We start from the raw sequence: 23,556 nt of genomic DNA on the forward strand, positions 1-23,556 counted from the left end.
TGCAGGGATCTTCTGCCAAACAAGGCTGAGAGAAGATTTCTTACAGCTGTCATGTTGATGCTGTTTCAATCTTTGGGCAAACACACTCATATATTAGGGCTCATATCAGGGCTGCACAAGTTCTTTGTGTTTGTGATCATGAATAATAGAAGTGTGCCTGTTGAAGATCATGTTTGTTACATTATTATATGTCCTGTTATTGTTCTGTATTATATTCAGCTTTCAGCATCCTTTCCCAGCCCCCTGTTACACCATCCATACAAAGCCAATCTGACTGTGAGCCAATGTGTTTGATAGTTTGTGTTGGATCAATAGATTTGACAGACTTGGTTCATCCAGAGGGAAACAGTCCAAATTCAGATCTAATGAAATGATGGAGGCTGTTTCCTACCACGGTGCTAATGTGTGACTAACAAGGCTCATGGTCTCCAGCAGACAAGCGCCTGGAATGAGGTGAGCTGAGTGTTGCTTTGGAGGGTCTATGCCCATCAGGGGCGGATCTAGAAGGGTGGCATGGGGTGGCAAGTGCGACCCTAAAATGATCCCTTGCCACCCCAGTTTTGCATATGTCGGTTGTGATATTCTGGATTAGGCTCTTTGAAAAGATCAGGACAGAAGGACGTGGATAGGTGCTTTATTGAACAGCAGGACATCACACACTAACTTGTTGTTTTCTTAGCGGTGCACAAACTACCCTTTTTGTTGTTATATATTGGTCAACCAAGAACTAGCCCTGTAACAGGCACTTCTGTATTTTACCACTGGGGGGCAACAGTTCACTCTATTACATTCCTCCCCTTTTAGATTTGTAATCTAAATAAGCAACCCTTTAAAGAATGTATTTCACTGCCCCCACCAAAATAAATATTCTGTGGCCTTTACGAACAATGAACAGCATGAATTACTTTTATCATTAAACTGTTCACTTCTAAAATAACTGGCATGTAAAATAACTAAAACATAACTCTACATTTTCAAAGATTCAGTCTCTTTGGGGGAACTCTGCATCTCTCTGGGTATCTGCGTTCCACAGATGGGCTTTGGGTGGTTTCTGGGGTGGATACTGCTGGTTCATCGGTTGTCTGTTTAGGTGGTTCAGGAGGTAACGGGTGTGATGTTAAAATCCCAGGTGGACTTGGTGGTATGTCTGGAACAACACCGTCCATAATCACTTCTGGTCGTCCCTCTGAAACCAGTGAAAATATAACTGGGGGTTTCTCCACTGTCAGTGTGGAGGCGAGGAAGAAGGAACCCAAACGCAGGACTCACAGGTAGGTGTTTATTGTGATGGCGTGAGCAAACAGAACAGAGGTAGGAAATGGCTGGCTGGATGACTGACTGAATGAATGAAGGACTGACTGGCTGACTGAATGGCTGGCTGACTGAACAAACGACAACGTATCATCAATGACACGACAAAGAACTGGTGAAACCGAGGAACTTAAATACACAGGTTGAATGATGACAATGATTGGAAACAGGTGAGTACAGGGCTGAACATAATCTGACTAATGACACAAGCTGACACGGGGAACAAACAGGAAGTGAAACAGGCAGTGGCAAAATAAACTGAACATGAACAAAACTGAAAGCAATGGGTCGATGTCCCAGGAACCCTGACATCCACAGTCTGTCTCCATGGTAACAGGTGGTCCACATGTATTGTGCGTGTTCTCTGTCCCTCTTGTATCAGGTAAGTAACACTTCCCATTTTCTTCAGAACTGTTCCCTGAGTCCATTTTGTCCCCCCCCCCCCCCCCCCCCCCCGAAGTTTTGGATACGCACAGTGTCTCCCTCCGAAAAAACACGAACAGGTTGGGTTTTGTAATCATGGTGTCGCTTCTGCTCAGACTGTTTCTGTTCAATGTGTCTGCTTAGTTCAGGTTTCAGCAGGCTGAAGCGAGTCTGGATCTGACGTTTCAGGAACAACTCTGCTGGTGTACGACCCATCACAGTGTGCGGTGTACTGCGATACATGATAAGGAAGTTTGCCAAACGATGACTGAGTGGCAATGTGGCCTTACCATCTGCTTCCAGCACATTTCTCATCAGGGATCGTTTCAGGATTTGTACTGACCTCTCCTCTGCCCCGTTTGATGCAGGATGATAGGCAGGAACAGCCGTGTGTCTGATCCCATTTAACTCCAGAAACTGATTGAATTCCTTTGACACAAGTTGAGGTCCATTGTCTTAAACAAGCTCTTCTGGAAGTCCATATGAAGCAAATAACCCTCTCAAAACCTCAATGGTGTTGTGTGAGGTAATGGATGGCATAGGGAACACTTCCAACCATTTTGAATGACTGTCAATGACAACTAAAAAGTACTGCTTGCCTTTTTCAGCGAAATCAATGTGAATCCGTTGCCAAACTCTCTCAGGCCACTTCCATGGATGGAGTGGTGCAACGGGTGGTGACTTCTGTACAGCCTGACAGACTGAGCAGCTTTGAACCAGTTCTTGTATATCACCATCACAGCCTGGCCACCACAGGTAACTGCGAGCGAGTGCTTTCATATGACAGATACCTGGATGTTCATGATGCAGGTCTTCCAGCACTTTCTGTTGGTAAACTGGTGGAATGATGACCCGTTGTCCCCAAAGAACACATCCTTGTTCTGCTGACAGCTCGTGTCTGCGTGTAAAGTAAGGCTTAAGTGATTCGTCTTGCATATAACTCGGCCACCCATTCATGGTGTAGCTCCAGACCTTGCTGAGGATTGGATCCTTCATGGTTGCTCTCTCAATGTCTTTAGCTACTATTGGTAGCTCTTCTACATGTGAGAAATAGAAGATACTTCCCTCCTCTGCGATGTTGTCTGGCGTATTCTGAGGTAGACGTGACAATGCATCTGCATTGGCATGTTCAGCTGATCTTCTATATTCAATGTCATAGTTGTATGCCATTAGAATAAGAGCCCAGCGTTGCATTCTTAGTGCAGCGAGTGTTGGGACAGCTGACTTTGGCCCTAGTATAGCCAGCAGTGGCTTATGATCTGTTATGAGGGTGAATTTCCTTCCATACAGATATTTATGGAATTTCTTTACTCCAAAAATTATGGCAAGGGCCTCTTTTTCTATCTGGGCATACTTTCGCTCAGCTTCAGTTAATGTTCTTGATGCGAAAGCCACAGGCCTTTCCTCTCCATTTTCCATGACATGAGAGATGACTGCGCCCAATCCATAAGGTGATGCATCGCAGACTAACTTCAATGGCAGATTTGTGCTGTAGTGCACCAACACTTTGCTCTGCAACAGTAGACTTTTTGCATCCCTGAATGCTTTTGCACATTCCATGGTCCAAATCCATTTAGCATCTTTTCTCAACAGGTTATGCAAAGGCTGAAGAATGGTGGATGGATTTTCCAAAAATCGACTGTAGTAATTTAGAAGACCAAGAAAGGACTTCAGTTCAGTGACGTTTGTTGGTTCTGGTGCATTTGCTATGGCTGCTACCTTTTCCTCTAAAGGATGCAGACCATCCCTGTCAATACGATGTCCCAGGTACTCCACACTGCTCTGAAGAAAATGGCACTTGGAAAGCTTCACTCTGACACCATGCTTCTCCAGACGTGTGAGTACTTCCTCCAACCTTTTCAAATGATCCCTTTCAGATGAAGCAGTGATGAGAATGTCATCCAAAAAGCAGGTCACATGCTCCATCCCCTGAAGGATTTGATCCATCACAGACTGGAAAAAAGCTGGAGCACTGGAAACACCATAGCTGAGGCGATTGTACTTATAGAGACCTTTGTGTGTGTTGATGACCAGATACTTCTCTGATTCTTCATCTAACTGTAGCTGCTGATAGGCATGAGAAAGGTCAAGTTTGCTGAGGGATGTTCCTCCAGCTAAAGTAGCAAACAAATCTTCCGTTTTAGGAAGTGGGTATCTTTCCTCTTCAACACACTGGTTTACACTGACTTTGTAGTCCCCACATATCCTAATTGTTTTGTCTGCTTTTGGCACAGTAACAATAGGGGATGCCCACTCACTTTTCTCAACCTTTGAAATAACCTTCACCTTTTCCAATCTGTCCAGCTCCTTTTCCACAGCTTCTTTTAGTGCTTAAGGAACTGGGCGAGCTTTACAGAAAATTGGTGTAGTGTTTGGTTTAGTGTGGATTCTAGCTTTAAATCCCTTTATGCAGCCTTGGTCATCCGAAAACACTGCCTGATGGCGCTGAATCACTTCTAGTACTCCTGGCTTTGCTTCTTTCTGCACCAGTACCTTGTGTACTGTGAAAATCTGTTTCCAGTTCAGCAGTAGTTTCTTTAACCAGTTTTGTCCAATCAGAGCTGGTCTGTCTCCCTGAACAATGATCAGTGGTAGGGTGATGTTTTGAGTCCCATACTGTACTGGTAACATAATATATCCACACACAGCAATGTGTTGGCCTGAGTAGGACTTGAGCTTTAGCCCACTGGCTGGTTTTATAGGGAAATGAGTGAGATGCATCTGATAATACTTGTCTGATACCACCGACACTGCTGATCCTGTATCCAGCAACATGGTGGTGTTCTTGTTCCCAAGCACAACATCCACTGTGTATCCCTTCTCACTGGAGGTGATGGAGTACATTGAATAAACTCCAAAAAGTTCAGCTTCATCATTCCTACTTGAGCATTCATCCTCAGTTTCCAAATACTGAGTTTGCTGATTGAATTTTTTATTCCTGCAAGCACGTGCAATGTGTCCTGTTTTTGCACAAACATGACACTTTTCACTCTTAAATTTGCACTCACGTGCTGAATGCTTTCCACCACAACGATAACATGGTTGCTTCACTCCTTCTTTTTTAGGTCCCTTCCAGTTCTTTGCTTTGTTATTGGCCTCTTGCCTGTTCTGTCCTTTCCATCCTTTGTTGAAAAAATTTGGAGCATTTGTTAAGGCATTTACGTGGTGAGGGTCCTGGCATCCTGAGAACTCCATCGTATTTTTCGAAGCGAGTTCCATGGATATGGCAAACTCACACGCACGTGGAAATGTAAGATCTTTTTGCATCTTTGTGCATTTTCCTTTGGTACCACTTTGAACCTGTTTTGATCTATCATTCTAAGAGAGTACGCTTAGACAAGTTCTAACAAGAGGCCTTCATATTTTTATTTTTAGCAGTGCACTGAGATGTTTTGTTTGGCAATTTTCTCTTTTTCAAGCAGGCCGGCAAGATCGGGATCGAAAGCGCTACACAACATGTTGAACAATCGCAAGTGAGCTTCTCCAAAATTAAAATGGACTCAGGAGAAAGCCACTTATTTGGGACAATCAGAAAACAAGTCCCTGTCAAAAGGACTCAGCGAGGTAATCCAGTCTAAATTCTTTTTTTCCTTTTTGAAATGACGTCATTGCTGGCAGTAGAAACTTATTGCGTCACGAGAGGTTCTACTGTCAGCAAATAAAAAATGGGGACTGACTGGACTGACAAAAGCTTTGACTAAGTTGACACCAGTATGCAAGATTGCACCTCACCTTGACCTGACAAAAGGGTGGATGTATGTATGTTTCTTTTTACAGGAGCAGAAAGGTGACAGCAGCAGGTTGCATGAGCTTTTGGGCCGTGCTGATTTAACCTTTTAAATGCCACTTTCTGTGTCTGTGAATTTACCAGCAGTGTGTTATTCATGACCTTGTATTGTTTACAGTGCAGAGGTCACTGTGAGAAAGTGCTCATACAGATGCGCTGCGCTAACATCTACATCACTTTTTCCACAGCAGAGGGTTAATCGTGGGATCTAATCACATGATTTACAGCAGGACACACCACTGGCTAATGTTTTTTCTTACGACAGGGCCTGGAGTGAAACTACTCCAGGGGAGAAGCCCTGGGAATTTTTAAGAGACAATGCACAATTTGATTGTGCTCAGCTGACAGAGGGCAAAAGAGGGTTTTCAGGGGACGTTTTCATTTTTAAATTGCAGGGACTGTGACATGAGGGATATGGAAGGATTGAGGTGCAGATGCAGACCATGACCAGGAGAGAATCTCCTGATTCTGCTGGTTCTCCTGATTCTCCGGGTTCTCCTGGCTCTCCTGGCTCTCCTGGCTCTCCTGAATCTCCTGGTTCTCCTGGTTCTCCTGGTTCTCCGGGTTCTCCGGGTTCTCCTGGCTCTCCTGGTTCTGCTGATTCTCATGGTTCTCCTGGTTCTTGTACTCATCGTCTCTGGAGGTCTTTTGTTTCATTTCCGGCACTACTTTAAGTCAGGTGAGTGTCTCCTACTACACTACCCATAATGCCGATGGTTAGCAGGTAGGGGTGGGTTTTGATTAGTGATTAAATTGATTCTAGCTTGGATAACGTCACATTGATCCATTAAAATCCTGAATCGATTTTTAAATATAAATGTATTTTACCTGAAACGCCTGAATCTCAGGTTAAAGCTGCCACAGTTTCAACAACCATCAAACAGCTAAAACAGTAACTGAGAGCAGGAACATGGATTCTGCACAAAGACGCATCAGAATCAGTTTCCATCTAAAAATCTCTGTTTTCTGCATTATTGGCTTGTTATTACCCACCAGTCTACCGTTGTTGACAGCGCTGTCGGCCGCTGGGTTTGTTGTTGTTTTTTACTTAGTCTCATTTCTGCTGTTCAAACTGAACAAACTTTGTAAAATGATGCAAAACTGCAAAACTCTCAGCTGTGTCTGTAATCAAACCTCTGTAACTTTGCTCTGCTTCACTTCATCAGGTCATGTTCACTTGTGTTTTTGTTCTACTGCAGAATATTTTCAAGGTCATCTGCTATAAAAAGCCAGGCCAGGAAAATCTGCTTCATGTTTTTCTGTTTTATCCTCAGTTACTTTGACACATCTGCTGTGATGCTCACACCTCTGATGAAGTCTCACAGTGTCAGCTTTCTTTTTATAGATATAAAAATATGGAAATGAATGATAATATTTCTGACTGTCTGAGGCAAACTTCAGCGATTAAAAGTGAATGGATTGTAGAAATCAGTGAGGATACCCAGCCCTGTTAGCAGGTGTCCTCTGGTGGCTCCTTGACTGTCACACAATCATGTGCTGACAGGAAATGTTGCAGCAGCTTCAGTAAATGTTCCTCCCTGAGTTGTGCTCAGTCATGTGGTGGAGAGCTTCAGATGTTCAGAGCAGGAGAGCTCCAACAAGACCAGGACTGTGTATTTTCCACCATCTGCTGACATCACAGTATAACTGGTTCCTGTTAGTAGTGCAGTGTCAGTGGATGCATTTGACCAAAACCAGAGTGGAAACGGTCATAGATGTCGTGTTTCTTCAAGCAGGCTGTGAGGTGGGCAGCAAGCGGCTTCTCAACAAGCTTTGACCTGAAACTGATCTATAATGTTGGATCTAAGCTGGGTTTGCTGAGCTTTGCTTCCACAACAGCATGTTTGAAAAAGCTGGAACACTCCAGTCTGAAGAAAAGCGTTAAAACGGTTTACAAGGCAAAAAGCTTTGTGGGGAGAATATCTGAGGGAGCTGAAGACGGCTAATTATCATCAAATGTCACAGGTGTAAAAGTAGAGCAGCAGTGAGCTGCCACAACAAGAACGCTCTGGGGGGGTTGTCATCGATTTCTTTGATCTTATCTACAGAAAATCAGACTTTTGTTGCTGTCTGCTGTAGAGCGCACATTTATAGGTGAGGCAGCTCGAGACGCAACAGCTGATTGTGTCCAACAAAACTGTGGAATTTCTCCCATTTTCTGATCTGAGTTTTGTGTCTAAAGTTTAAAATCGACTCTTTTATCCAATGGCATGTCCTCAAGTGAAGGTCAACAAAGACGCAGTTGTGGTCACTCAAACCTACATCCTCCGCAGACACGTTGCTGATGCTGAGGCCCAAAGAAACGAAGCGTGTGAGACACGGCCGACTGTGGAGGCTCAGTCTGTCTGTTCTTCTGCTCTTCATCCAACATGTCTGCAGCACTTTACAGGACGCTGCAGACTAGTTACCAAAGAACGAGTCAGGAACACATCAGGAACAAACTGAGACACACAAGTTTTACAGAGACCCAACGAAGATGAAGAGAAAGCTGCTGTAACCTGGAGACCTCAGTCTGACCCTGAAATACCCACAGATGGAGACACAAACACCTCCACCTGCACCGTCTGCAGCAGGGAGGGAAACATCCTGCTGAAGAAACAAGTGCTGCTCACTGTCAGGGCTCAGTGCTGTAGATGCAGGTCAGAGGTCAGAGGTCATGGTGGGACCAGTATCAGTTTACTCCATTGAATCCATTCAGCCTGTGGCTGATAATGTTTCTAATAACGACAAACTGGAAACACAACTTTACGATTGTTTCTTTAACATTTCCTGATATTCAGACACTTCAGCAGGAATCACAGCAGCAGCTGTTTTTGGGGATGATGCAACGAGCCTCGTCCACACCTGGAGTTTCTGTCCTTCTACTTTCTAAATACTCACAGGCTCAGGCAGTGGGGGTCACAAAGAGGTGGCTCTGAGCCCTTTATCGTTTGCAGTGCTGATGAACACTCTGATGTTTGCAGACAAAGTTATGATCTGCAGTGAGAGTGAGGAGGAGAGTCTGCAGAGAAGAGAAAGTACAAACAAGGAGAGATGAGGAGGAGGTCAGGGCTGATTGATCTATGACAGGAGGAGAGCAGTAAGAGTGAAGAGGAGGAGATGCAGTGAGACCTGCTGTGATGGAGACGGTGGCACACAGACAGGAGGAGCTGCAGGTGGCAGAGCTGAAGATGCTGAGAGTTTGGTTGGAGGTGAGCAGGATGGACAGGATTAGAAAGAAGAAGATCAGAGGGATCGCTCAGGTCCAGCAGAGCTGCAGTCAGACTGTGTGCTGGATGCTCCAGAAACTGACTCAGTGTGTGTGTCGAGTTCACACAGTGCAGAAACAAACTCACTTTACAACATTATCACAGGTTTATTGATCCATCAGAGCAGCTGGAAGGAAGAGACGAGCTCCTGAACATTTCCTGACGCTGCTGCACAAACAAAGTGATTCATTATTAGTTTGATCTTTAATGTCACAGCTGTGTGAAACATGCTGATGTCACACAGTTTGATCAGACTGTGCATTGGTACATAGTGTTGCTTTTACTTCCATCATTTTATTGTCATATTTATATGTTTGTTTATTTAAATATCAGGTTTTATCCTGATATTGTGTGTTAGTGTTGTTGCACAATATTCTTTTAATCCACTGTGGACTAAGCGCACAATAGTAGCACCTGTGGAGGTGGGGGCGTTCCCCGAGGCGGCCTATCAGCTGCCAGGCTGACCTGTTAAAGGGGATAGTGAGGCAGAGATGGGAAGGCGACGCACGAAAGGCGAGCAGGAGGAAAAGAAACGCGCACAAGCCAGCATAGTGGGAGGCGATGCAATCCACAGCAGGTGTCCCTCTGCCTGCATCTGGCTACGACGGAGGCCGTGTTCAGGTGTGGAGTGGGGCGGGACTGTGACGCGCTGTCAGGAGGAGACAGGTCTGCGACAGGAGCCCCGCCCCCTTGTTCCGGCGTGGTTTCCATCCCGGAAGAGAAATTCCTCTCCTGTTTCAGATCAGGAACATCTGCCCGCGTGTGGCTGGACTGTGGCATTATGGGAATTTTAGCCTATGGAAACATTAGTTTAGCCTTTGTGTTGACAGTGTAGAGTTATTTCTGCGGCTGGTTTTTAGCGTGTTGACACTCTTTTTATTGTATAGGGGATTTTAACCTGTAACTCTGGTTGTGTCTGTTTCCATGGAAATAAATGGTGTGTTTAAGGCCAACTGAGTGTCTGAGCCCTGAGCGCTGACCCACTCACTCCCCTTCTACTTGTATGCAAACGCACTTTGAGGTGCAGATTTAGATCCACCACTTTTAGCGGCTCCACTAACACTGAAGCCTCACACAGGAAGTCATCTCCATGTGCTGTTTATTTACTTTCCGGCTCTTTGAAGCTTCGCTGCCAAATGTGGAGGAAAAGTTTTATGTGGAGCTATCTGCAGCATGTATAAACTGATATTAATCTTTAACAGGGCTGTCAAAACTGAGAGCAAACAAAAGAACTGCTGTATAATGCCGTCCACCCACTCAGTTTAATTGGTCACATGACTGCATCATATGACTAAAATGCATCATTGTTTTCAAAGGGCTCAGTTTCTGCAGTCCAGATTGCAACATAGACCGAGTGAAAGAAAGACGAGCGTGTGAAAAGCGGACGGTTCAGCCTGACCCTTAAACGCCCCACAGAGAGAGACAGCTGTGTGGCCTGGAGCCAGGGAAACATCATGGATGGAGAGTCGTGCTGCTCACAGTTACAGGTGTTTGTTCACTTTCACTTGGTTCTCTCTGCTTTCACTTATTCTTTTATTGTGTTTCTGTGTGAAGCTGTCGTGTCTCCTCTGCAGGTCCAGGATCAAACATCAGGAACAGAAGCAGCTCCATTGATCCCACTCCTCTGATGGCTGATCAATCAGTTTGATCTGTTTGATTATTGATCAGTGATGTCAGAGTGGAGTCAGTGTGATGTGTGAAATATATCTTAAACTATCATAAACATGTTTTATCATATAAGTCATTTTTCTACATTTTCTTCTACAGATCAGTTTATGTCAGTATGTCCATGAAGGTTCATCCAGGTCATCGTAGTCGAAGGAGCTTGGAAAGAAAAGCGTCTGGACTTCTTTAAGCTGCTTGAAGACGTTTCACCTTCATCTGAAAAGCTTCTTCAATTCTAGGGCTTAAATCTTCAAATGGTGAAGAGTCCCAGATTTAACCCTGTTGGAGTGTCTAAGATCCCTTCCCACTCACATCCTGGGCCATCTGACCTCAGGAAATCACATGATAGTGTGAGAGACAAGCTCGTAGACAAACAGCTTTTTACACTATAATTACCTGTTTGGCTCCAGTGAGTGTCAATGACAGGAAATCCTCACCTGGTGGTGAGTGAGAGGAACCACAGCAGAGACCTCTGTGTTTAAGAAATGGATGGTTATGGTCGCTGATGCTCTCAGCTCAGTGTTCACACCAGCACACAGAGTGCACAAGCTCCCACTGTGGAGTAGACACTACAGGGACTGAACGCCTGTGGAGCTGTTCACACAGACTGTGTAGTTACAGGAAGCTGCCAGCAGGTGGCAGCACATCACCGCAGCGTCAGCCTGCAACTAAAACCTCTGCAGAGACTCTGACGGGTGTCAAACAGGCAGCAAGTTTGACATAAAAGCTGCTTCAGGATCAAACTCATCAGGATGTGATAATAGGATTATTCCTTTGTGACGTCATAATTAATCATTACTTAACATAAGAAATGCTTTATTTATCTCACAAGTTTGAAAATGAGGCTAAATAAACTGAAAAACATGTCAGTGTAATATATCAAACATGACAGGAAATGGCTCGGATAATTAACAGTTGGAAAATAATCCTAAAGTCCGTTGAAGCTGGAGATGTTGGAGGGCAGCAGGAGCAGTCAGGGAGATGGTCACCCTAGTTATCCTAACTGGGCGTTTATAAAGTCAGCAAAGAGGCCCAGAAAAGAAGATCAGACACCAGCGAGGGAGGATAAGAAGGACAGACGCAACAACACTGTCATCCCCTATGTAGCCGGTGTATCAGAGAAACTCAGGAGGGTTTTCTCCGAGCACGACATCCCGGTGTACTTCAGACCCAGCAACACACTCAGACACAAACTGGTTCACCTGAAAGACAAAACTCCAAAACACAGACTTAACAATGTGGTGTTTGCTGTACAGCAGCGAGGAATGCCCAGACCTCTACATCGGAGAGACCAAACAGCCACTTCACAAGCGCACAACACAGAAGAGCCACCTCCACAGGACAAGACTCAGCTGTCCATCTGCATCTAAAGGTCAAAGGTCACTCTTTGAGGACACCTGGCTTTAAAAAAAATGCTATGCGTCGCCAGGTGTTTCATCGGATTTGAGGTGTTACCTCCTTTGACAGTATCACAGTATCAGCTTAACCTCTTAAGCCCCAACGCCCTCTGATACGGGGGCAAAAAGCAGGAGATCAGGTAGGCTTGGGGCTTAAGAGGTTAAAGCACTTGTTGCAGCTGCTGAGTTTGCATCTTTTGCTGTGAAGTACAGCCAGACTTTGACCGCTTCGCCTTGGGCATTTTTAATCTGTAGCTCTGCTCTAAAAGAACGTACGTACTTGGACCCGCCTACTATCCTTGGAAACGTAAAATGATTGGCTAGAATCTAAAGTGTATCACAGCTCAGGAAAAAAAACCACCGAAATGTGCGCTGCTTTTCGGTCTGGTTACTACCGTTTATGTCAGAACCGGTGCCATCATGGCACATCATCATCATCATCCCTAATTGTTAGACACCACTGTACCTCTGCCATTTCAAAAAGAGCAGCTTGGGAACATTTTGGCTCCAAACACTTTGTGTTTAAGTTCCTAATCTTTGTTTTCTTTGTGAACAACATCTGGAGCTTTTTGACTCATAGAAACATCATTTTGTTCTTTAGATGACAGCAGATTGGGACTGAATAATCAATCACTATCAAACCAATAAAGACAAAAATGCTGATTTTACAGGAACTTTGTTGGAGAAGCTGTAAAGACATGAAACTGGTGGAGATCCCAAACCAGTTGATAGTGCTGATTATTCCAAATAAAGCTGTTTTCATTTGAGATGAAATGACTTTCTGTCCTGATATATAATAAAGATGTTAGTTGTTTTTGAGCCCCTGTATTAAAAGTAGTTTAAAGTCAGCTTGAGTTTGATGTCTTTATGTCAAAGCTGCTCATGATGTTGAGCTGCTGATGGAATAAAAACAGTGAAAAATCTCCTCAATATAAAAGCATGTAGTCCAGACTTAAATGTAGCCTATTGTTAGCTGAGGTCCACACACAGTGTTTGACAGTGTAAACTGTGTGAAAGGGCTGCTGGTGGAGCTCACTAGGATGAGCAGGTGACCATGTGCCACGAGGTGGAGAGCAGCTGGCCTGGCTTTGATTCTGACCACGCCCCCTTTCTCTCTCCCTCTGCTTTGCTGTCACTTATCTTCACTGCTCTGTCCAATAAAGCTGAAAAAGGCCCCAAATCAAAGAAATCTGCCTGCAGCCTCTGAAATGTCTTCTGTTTCCTTCCCGACGCCTTTTTCACCGTCAGCCCATCAGACAGTCCAGCAGCATTTATGATGATGTCATGATGTTGAAGAGACTAATGTGGTGGCCTCCCATGACCCCCAGCCTCATCTACACTGACATGCAGACATTTGAAAACATTCAGCAGACAACTGAATAATAGTCCAACACAACAGTCTGTGTACAGACACACACTGACCTTTCATATAGTCAAAGGAGTCAATCAAACACAGCTAGTTGAGTCATTTCTCTGTGAGTCTAAAGTGAATCTAGTATTTGAAAGTCCACTTCCTGTATTTGTTGTTGAAGACTTCTTCAGCTTCTTCTCAAGGACATCAGCTGCTTGTTTGGCAGCAGAGGCAGTTAAGAAGCTTCCTGAAAAACACTGAACAGTGAGTTCACTGTGGCATATGACAAATTCAGCTTTCTATGTGCAAATGTGTCTGTGTCAACCTTTCAAATGCTGTTGAATCCAAAACATCAGCGGCTCCTTGGCTGCTCACTTCATGCACTTCTGTCTTTGTGACAGTCCAATGACATCACAGCTGTTTCCACCCCCAGTGTCTCAGGACTGGACACCTTTAAACATGTCGAGGATCATTCATCCACAGTCTGCCTCCCTCTGCTCCATCAGCTGACGTCCTCTGTACAACTACCTGCTGTAATCTTTGATTTCTTCTTCTTTGTATCCTGCAAAGCTCAAAATTCACTATAATACAAAGACATTTCAGAAACGCTGCACTGAGTGAAACAACAGCAGTGACCTAAATGAGTCTCCAGCGTATTCAAATAGATTTTCTGTGAAGCATTAAAATCAAACTTTTGTTTGTCATCCTTTCAGTTTTGTGCTCGTGCTGTTAGTCTGAGAAGCTCCTTGTTTGAAGTCAGCTGAAAGTGTTCACAAGATAAAGGAACATTATTTCATTGTCTGTGGCAGTGTCGGGAAATTCCACGGCTTTGGAAGATGTGGGAACACTGAGTGGAAACATCCACTCTAAGTGGATCTTATTGGATCCCAAACTTTTCCTGATGGGACTGAAAAACATGATTGTAGTAAAGATGAGCTGTGAGTTGTGGTGGATCTCAGTCTGACTGTATTTCATTGTTGTGGAAGTCGCTCACAGATCGACCAATCAGAAGAAGGAATAAGCTCCAGTTTAAAAAGCAGAGCTCTGAGAACACAAGCACACCTTTCATCACTCGTGTCAACAATCTGGATATGACAAGTTGTTGAGTGAAGCTGCAGCTCTGAGCAGTAATATGCACATTTCTGATTGGCTCTGTCATCTTCTGTATTGATGCATTTTCCTGTTTGTTTTGGATCAGAGTGACATTTGTTCAAATGAGGAGCATCCACAGCGTTTCTTTGTTCTGCTAATACAGCCTGACTGTGTAAATGTAGAAGATGTGCTGACGTATGGCTGTGTGCTGCTCACATACAACACTGTACAGCCATGTTTCTAAGAGCAAACACAGGAAGTGACCTCGCACAGTGTGTGTCAGCGACACAGTAGTGTATCAGTGACTGCTTCATACAAGAAGTTGTTTGGATATTTACATCATTTCATTCACACAACATCTTCAATGATAACATAACAGAGTCTGAATGAAGCTCAGGTGTTGATGCTGCTCACTGATTGGACGCTTGGTTTCAGCTCTGCTCTCAGTCTTTCCTGCACAGGTGAAGGTAGAAAGTGTGACTGGATCTATAGACTGGAAACAGAGAAACATGCTGAACATTTGAAGCTTTGCAGCAGAAATGTTCATGTTACAAATACAGCAGAGCTGATCTGGGATCAGTGTGTTCACACCTGCAGCTACAACAAGGTTTCATGTCTCCACACGTCAGCATGTGAACTTTACTCTGACTCAGTCTGAGCAGTCAGACGCAGATTTTTAAAGTTAACACATCAGCACACAGAGCTGAGCCCCTCCCACCTGTGCTGAGTTTCAGGTGGAGCCCCGCCTCCTTCCAGGAAGCGGCTCACCTGTGTGTCCGTGTTTAGTGTCCAGGTGTGGAGTGGAGCTTGTTGTTGGTGTGTGAAGAAACTGTAAGTTTGCTTTGTTTCCTCCTTTAACAGTTTGTCTTTAGGAACTTTACTGTTTGTTCAGCTCATGTTTGATTTCTTCACACAACAAACTGTGTGTGTTTGTATTTCCGGTCTCTCCATTAAAGTCAGTGTGTAATGTTTTCCTGGCTAACATCAGCTGTGTGCAGCTTAGTTCAGCACAAATCTGCCGCTCCATAGTTCACGGTAACGGACTCACAGCTGGACCAACGAGGCCGAGTGTGTCCGCCACTCTGAGCTACGTTCGTGTTTGTGTACTTGTAGTTTGTACTTTGTGAGTTCACTCAGAGCCCACAGAGGACGCAGCGTACGTGATGACGTCACAGCCCTTTACCTCCTTTACTGTCACTGTGATTAATATTTACACAGAGACACCTGCAGAGCTCTGACGCTAAGCTAGCCACACAGCATGCTAACACTAAGCTAACGCTAAGCTAACACTAAGCTAACACTAAGAGCTCTTACACGAGTTAAAAATGTAATTGAGCACTTTGTGAATGAGAGCAGCAGCAGCACAGAGTTAGTTGATGGTCAGATGGTTACAGAAAGAGCAGCAGACTTTGCAAATGATCATTTATTCCAGCTGTAACTCAGACATGACGTGTAAACAGACTGTTGGCTCTCCTCAAACAGGAAGTGATGCTTCACTTTCAGCCTTCTGTGGATTTTCTTCAGTAAAAGCTGAAGTCAAACTGTCAACATGTCAGCACACAAGCTCACACATGACTGCTTCATCAACATGGAGCTCTGAGTGTTTATTAAAGGATCATTGTGTGAAAGAGGCTCTAACACAGCTGACTGCAGCCTTTAGCTGTGAGCACACAGTGTCTCACATTTACATTCACTTTACTGTCAAACACACTCAGTAACTTTAAACAGCTGCTGTTATCAAGTGAAAACAGCAAAGATTTCAGGGCTGAGCTCCAGTGTTTCTACATCCTAGTAACACCTCAGACAGTCACAACTCATCAAAGCTTCTCATCATCATCAGGACAGATTTAGGTCAATATCATTTTAATTTCTGTGTCATCATCCATCAAATGTTGACACGTAGTGGGTTTGTCATTCTCTCAGCTGACACTGAGATGAAGCAGGAAAGAAGCAGCTGATATTTGGACAGCACACATGATGAAAGGAGGATTTCAGTTGATGTGCACATGAATGATTTGTGACCCTAACTCAACACATTGAATGACCACATCCATAATATTAAATCCTAGATGGCACAAAACATCTTGTAGCTAAATACAGATCAAACCGTTGTCATTATTCCTGCCCTATTGCAGCTAACCCATATTCAACACTTCTGAGTGCTTTGTCCCTGAAGATGAACCAATTTTCTAAATGTCCTCACTTCACTTTTGACAACCGCCTGATCCTGAATCAGTCTTGTTTTATGCCGTGTAGAAGACTCAGTTACATCAGCACAGTCTATCCAAAAGACATTAAAGATGGTGATATACATGTTAGATTTTCTCTAGGTTAGATTTTTGTAACCCATCATCATGCTCTGGAATCAGATCTTGTCACATATTATTCATAATCCATTCATAATATTCATAACCTAATTATAATCTGAGGTCCCCAGCAGAGGCTCTGCTGGTTATCCCAAAACCTTTGCTTAGAACAAGGATGATAAGCATTTCTCTGTTAGTGCAACGATTATTTGGAATAAACTCAGGTGATCAGATTGGTGAGCTTTTTACCAGCAAGTCTTACTTGTGCGTCCACAAGCAGACGCCGCTTTTATTGAGATATTTTAATTATTATAGAGCTCAGTGTGCCACTCTCTCTCTGCTAATATGAGTTAATGTTCTCAGTCATTAGTCTCTGTCTCTCACTTTCTCTCTGTAATAAATAGAAGTGATAGTATCAAAAACATCCATCCATCCATCCATCTTCAGCCGCTTTATCCGGGGCCGGGTCGCGGGGGCAGCAGCCTAAGCAAAGAGGCCCAGACCTCCCTCTCCCCAGCCACCTCCTCCAGCTCATCCGGGGGAACACCAAGGCGTTCCCAGGCCAGCCGAGAGATATAATCTCTCCAGCGTGCCCTGGGTCTGCCCCGGGGCCTCCTCCCGGTGGGACATGCCTGGAACACCTCACCCAGGAGGCGCCCAGGGGGCATCCTTACCAGATGCCCAAACCACCTCAGCTGGCTCCTTTCGATGTGGAGCAGCAGCGGCTCTACTCTGAGCCCCTCCCGGATGGCCGAACCTCTCACCCTATCTCTAAGGGAGATGCCAGCCACCCTTCGGAGGAAGCTCATTTCCGCCGCTTGTATCCGCGATCTCGTCCTTTCGGTCACTACCCACAGCTCGTGGCCATAGGTGAGGGTAGGGACGTAGATCGACCGGTAAATTGAGAGCCTCGCTTTTACACTCAGCTCCCTCTTCACCACGACGGACCGGTGCAGCGTCTGCATTACTGCAGCTGCAGCCCCAATCTGTCTGTCGATCTCCGGCTCCCTTCTCCCATCACTCGCGAACAAGACCCCGAGATACTTGAACTCCTCCACTTGGGGCAGGACCTCATCCCCGACCCGAAGTGGGCACTCCACCCTTTTCCGGCTGAGAACCATGGTCTCAGATTTGGAGGTGCTGATCCTCATTCCCGCTGCTTCACACTCGGCTGCGAACCGCTCCAGTGCGAGCTGGAGGCCCTCACCCGATGAAGCCAACAGAACCACATCATCCGCAAAGATCAGAGATGAGATCCTGAGGCCACCAAAGCGAAAGCCCTCCGCCACTTGGCTGCGCCTAGAAATCCTGTCCATAAAAATTATGAACAGAACCGGTGACAAAGGGCAGCCCTGGCGGAGCCCATCACCCACCGGGAACAAGTCCGACTTATTGCCGGCAATGCGAACCAAGCTCTTGCAACGGTTGTATAGGGATCGAATGGCCCGTAGCAATGGGCCAGACACCCCATACTCCCGCAGCACCTCCCACAGGACACCCCGAGGGACACGGTCGAATGCCTTCTCCAAGTCCACAAAACACATGTAGACTGGTTGGGCAAACTCCCATGCACCCTCAAGTATCCTCGAGAGGATAAAGAGCTGGTCCAGTGTTCCGCGACCAGGACGAAAACCGCATTGTTCCTCCTGCATCAGAGATTCGACTAGCGGACGAACTCTCCTTTCCAGCACCCTGGCATAGACTTTCCCGGGGAGGCTGAGAAGTGTGATCCCCCTGTAGTTGGAACACACCCTCCGGTCCCCCTTCTTAAAGATGGGGACCACCACCCCGGTCTGCCAATCCACGGGTACTGCCCCTGATCTCCACGCAACATTGCAGAGGCGTGTCAGCCAGGACAGCCCTACAACGTCCAGAGCCTTCAGGAACTCGGGGCGGACCTCATCAACACCAGGGGCTCTGCCACCAAGGAGTTGTTTAACTGCCTCAGTGACCTCGCCCCCAGAAATTGGCGGGTCATTCCCCTCATCCCCAGACTCTGCTTCCTCCTTGGAAGACGCGTCAGTGGGATTAAGGAGGTCCTCGAAGTATTCCTTCCACCGCCTGACGATTTTCTCAGTCGACGTCAGCAGCACTCCGCCAGCACTATACACAGTGCAGGTAGAGCACCGCTTTCCCCTCCTGAGATGCCTGACGGTTTGCCAGAACCTCTTCGAGGCAGTCCGAAAGTCTTTTTCCATGGCCTCTCCGAACTCCTCCCACACCCGAGTTTTTGCTTCAGCCACTGCCCGAGCCGCATTCCGCTTGGCCTGTCGATACCTGTCAGCTGCCTCCGGAGTCCCACAGGCTAACCAAGCCCGATAGGACTCCTTCTTCAGCCTGGTGGCTCCCTTCACCTCTGGTGTCCACCATTTGGTTCGGGGATTACCACCACGGCAGGCACCAACCACCTTGCGGCCGCAGCTCAATGCAGCAGCTTCGGCAATGGAGGTGCTGAACATGGTCCATTCGGACTCGATGTCCCCCGCCTCCCTCGGAATGCTGTTGAAGCTCTGCCGGAGGTGTGCGTTGAAGATCTCACGGACTGGGGCCTCTGCTAGTCGTTCCCAGCACACCCTCACTACGCGTTTAGGTGCACCAGGTCTGTCCAGCGTCCTCCCCCGCCACCTGATCCAACTCACCACCAGGTGGTGATCAGTTGACAGCTCAGCCCCTCTCTTTACCCGAGTGTCCAGAACATATGGTCGCAGGTCTGGTGATACGATTACAAAATCGATCATCGACCTACGGCCTAGAGCGTCCTGGTGCCACATGCACTTATGGACACTCTTATGTTCGAACAAGGTGTTCGTTATGGCCAAACTGTGATTAGCACAGAAGTCCAATAACAAAGCACCGCTCGGGTTCAGATCAGGGAGGCCGTTCCTCCCAATCACGCCCCTCCAGGTCTCGCTGTCGTTACCCACGTGAGCGTTGAAGTCTCCCAGCAGGACAACAGAGTTTCCAGGCGGAGCACCTTCCAGCACCCCCCCCAGGGACTCTAAGAAGGCTGGGTACTCCGAACTGCCACTCGGCGCATAAGCGCAGATGACAGTCAGGACCCGTTCCCCGACCCTAAGGCGCAGGGAACAAACCCTCTCGTCCACCGGGAAAAACCCCAACGTACCGGCAGCTAGCCGAGGGGATATTAGAATACCCACCCCAGCCCGCCGCCTCTCACCAGGGGCAACTCCAGACTGAGACAGAGTCCAGCCCCTCTCCAGGAGACTGGTTCCAGAGCCCAAGCCGTGCGTAGAGGTGAGCCCGACTATATCTAGCCGGTACCTCTCAACCTCACGCACTAACTCAGGCTCCTTCCCCACCAGAGAGGTGACATTCCATGTCCCTATTGCCAGTCTTGGCAGCCGGGGGTCAGTCCGCCAGGGCCTCCGCTCCTGGCTGCCACCCGGCACACAATGCACCCGACCCCTATGGCGCCTCCTGCGGGTGGTGGGCCTGCGGGAGGATGGGCCCATGTCTCCTCTTCGGGCTGTGCCCGGCCGGGCCCCATGGACTAAGGCCCGGCCACCAGACGCTCGCCCTCGGGCACCCTCCCCGGGCCTGGCTCCAGGGCGGGGCCCCGGTAACCCTATCCCGGGCAGGGTAAACTGTTCCCTCGGTGTTTTTTTCATAGGGGTCTTCTGAATCGCTCTTTGTCTGGTCCCTCACCCAGGACCAATTTGCCATGGGAGACCCTACCAGGGGGCAAAAGCCCCCAGACAACATAGCCCCTGGGATCCCTGGGACACACAAACCCCTCCACCACGATAAGGTAGCGATTCACGGAGGAGGTATCAAAAAAAAAACAACATTATTTCAGTAATTACAATAGAGTCTGGTTATTAAAAAATAGGAATCCTTGTGCCCGGCAATGACGAGAAGCAGCAGCTATGCAACTTGTTGAGACTGGGGCACTAAAACCTTGTGTAGTCAGCGTCAGGCCACCTGGTTGTTTTACACCAAACTTCTGAGCAGTGTGGTTCAAAACGCTGGTGTGGTTCAGTGTTTCGAAACATCTGCGCTTGGGAAGCTTGGCACAGTGTCAACATGTCTGTTTCAAGCTTCCCATCCATCCTGTAACCAGAGTCCCACTCACTAGTGGGAGGGGAAAAGCAGCAGAAGAGAGCAAGCAAGAGAAAGCTGGACAAGGGAAAAGAGTAAGAGAGAGTAATGACGTAAACTTTAGTCCTTGTAGCTAAAATCTGATTTGTTTGGGTTTTTATTTAGACCTGAGTCAAAGTTTTTTTTTCTATACTATCATTTAGCACCTTGTTCCCTTGTTTTCTTTACCAAATCTGCTGTTGAAGCACTGATAGGTAAAAACTAGAGAGTGTATTTTGCGTCATTTTGCCAACAAGCAAGGTTTTTATACCAATTAGAGATCTTCGCATTGAAAATCCTCGACTGTCTCGAGACAGCCCTAGCACAGCTTCCACCCTCTTTGTTAACGCTGGATCACCTCCCATTTAAGAAAGAAAGATTTTAATAGGACCATAATCTCTGAGGGCTTATCGCAAGACCTGATTACAAATTGGTCAGTTTGAATAGTTTCTCTCTGAGTTTTATGGAAACTTGATCTTGTGCCTCTAGCACTAATTCCAATCACTTTGTTGGCATTGGACCGGTAACTCATTTAGGTGTCACTGAACGTTCCTAAATGATCACTCTGTAGGTCCAGTGAGTGAAAGGGGTGCATTAATCTGAACTGCACCTAGTTACATTAAGATATTAGAACTGAGTGGATAACTTAGAACTGATTAACTTAAAAATCTAAGTTAACCCTAAAGGAAAATAATCCAGCCATACATGTTGCTGACGCAGATCCAGATTAAAGCCAAACCTGAACTGGACAGGAAGAGAGATTTCTCTTTGCTTTTTTTGTATATCCTGGGATTGTGATGCATAAATTAATGTGCACTGGAAATTTTGTTTCTATTTCTGTCTCTATTTCAACAGTTCAAACTCTCACTGGTCTTTGATCTGTTATTTTACAGCTTCCAGTTAGAAACTGTTCATGCAAAGCTAGACTCTGGTCCCAGCTGTCTGTAAAGGTCACATGGTTCAGTCCATGTATTTAAACTCTGTGCTCTAACCAACTCATCCTCAGCCTTTTCTTTGAATAACCCAGAGGAATTCTTACTTACATATAATACATTTAAACTCCAGCTGCTCACAGTACGACCATAATCCTGAACAGTGTAAATGACAGTGTTTATCTCTGTTCTTACATTGCAAAGACTTGCACTGCTTATGTTTAGCCTGCAAACCAGTTTCTCTTTAGGATAATGAAGGTGTGCTTAGTCTTCAATAGCTTCTGTGCCTGCAAATGAAAAACACATTTTCTTCTCTAACAGGATCTATGGGAGACCTGCTGGACCTGAACCCAGCTGTGTGTCCTTAAAGAGTGACGCGTCTAAAGATCTTCATTGATTTTAAAGTCCAGCCTCTGTCTGCTGCAGAGAGCTGAGCTGTTAGTAACATGAACTCTCTGATTTAACTGCTTGATGTTGTTGGATATAAATGGCAGTACAAACACGTCATTCACAGTAATTGTAGAAACTAATGGTGGTGGTGCGTGTATGCGCCCAGATCAGCTGTCTGCGGCCCAGGACGGTGTAACTCCGTCACAACTATTTACATAAATCCTAACTAGGCACTTTACACAAGTGCCAACATGAGAAATTAGTGACGGTCCCATAATGAGCGCCTGGCAGAGGCTGCTTCGCAGTAAATGACAGTAACATTCGGTAAACTAAGTGTGCGCCAAGGATTTCAACAAAGGAGGATAATGGCCGCAGCAAAGAACAAACAGGATAAAACACAGAAACTTACAGTCTCATGGACGCACACCTCTGCTGACTCTCCCCACCTGCAGCTCTGACCGAACTCTCTGCGTCGAAGCGTAATGATGAGGTAGAATTGTGTCTTCTGATTGGTGAAGAGGATGGGTTGCCTTCCCGCTCATTGGCTATTTGGCAGCTGTATACTGATATATTTACTCTGCAGATGTGGCTCTGTTCGTCAGTTCTGCCAACTGCCTTTTGTACAACCGTGTTATAATGAGGGAGCACTGTATTGAACTTGAACAAAGGTTTGAGGAAGCACAAAGCTGTCCACACATCTGGACTCAACGTTGTTGACAGTTGAGCCGACGTATTAAAGAACTGTGACGTATAAACTTTGAAGGGGTTAAGGGCGCTTTCCCACATGAAATAAGTGTTAGTACCTTGAAATGGCAATGAGAAGGAATGAGCCAAATCTTAAATTAACTAGAGAATAGCATGCTCTTAATGTGAAAATCTGACTCCTGTCCTACTTCAGGTGGAGCCCCGCCTCCTTCCAGGAAGCAGCTCACCTGGGTTTCTTCTTTTTTCAGACCACACTCTGAGGGTTTTGTGTTTATTGTGTTTTAATCAGGGACCTGAGTCTGACTTCTTTTAGTGTTTGAAGATTTTAATCACTGTTAGTTGGTCACAGTGTGTCTCTTGTGTCTGTGTGTTGCCATCCCATTGAAGTCTTTGCAATTTTTTGTTGAACACTTTGAACTTTGTCCTTTTTGAACTATTTTCAGTCTGAATGAAGAGTCACTTGATTGTATTTAAGTTTGTTGCCCTGAATTTAGCTACAAACCTTTGCCAACGAACCAGGTTACTCTTGTATTAAATACATTTATCCAGTCACTTAATGGTACATTTAGATGAGTTAAATAGTTGAACTGATGCATGTTACGATTCTGTTTGTTGTGATGAATTCTCAGTAAATCATGACTTTAATGTAAGAGCAAAGTCTCACAGCCTCAAACACATTTAAACCTCTCACTCCATAACTGAAGATGTGTAAGATATAAAGTGCAGAACGCAAGCCTGATACTAGTGTTTGATCTGTTTCAAATTAAACACAAATGAACTGTTCAAGGGACAAAAGTAATTAGTTGTTTGGTCCTTTGTGAATTCTTACCTGTGTGGGAAATGTTCAGATA

The 23,556-nt window shown here is 45.8% G+C and overlaps 1 protein-coding gene across 8 annotated transcripts in view; it reads left to right on the plus strand.

The window, feature by feature from the left end:
* The window catches only part of LOC146490513 (protein NLRC3-like), a 241,437-nt gene that overhangs the window by 94,397 nt on the left and 123,484 nt on the right, over positions 1-23,556 (plus strand). For 7 of the 8 annotated variants that reach the window (XM_085153051.1, XM_085153044.1, XM_085153040.1 and 4 more), the window contains exon 1: positions 14,991-15,105. The exons of the other annotated variant lie outside the window; for it this stretch is intronic. The gene's annotated coding sequence lies outside the window, so the exon portion shown is untranslated. Of the gene's footprint in view, positions 1-14,990; positions 15,106-23,556 lie in introns of those variants that run through there. 8 annotated transcript variants of the gene reach the window in all.

Source organism: Neolamprologus multifasciatus, unplaced genomic scaffold (genome assembly GCF_963576455.1).
Source record: "Neolamprologus multifasciatus unplaced genomic scaffold, fNeoMul1.2 chr03_unloc_1, whole genome shotgun sequence".
Classification (NCBI taxonomy): Eukaryota; Metazoa; Chordata; class Actinopteri; order Cichliformes; family Cichlidae; genus Neolamprologus; species Neolamprologus multifasciatus.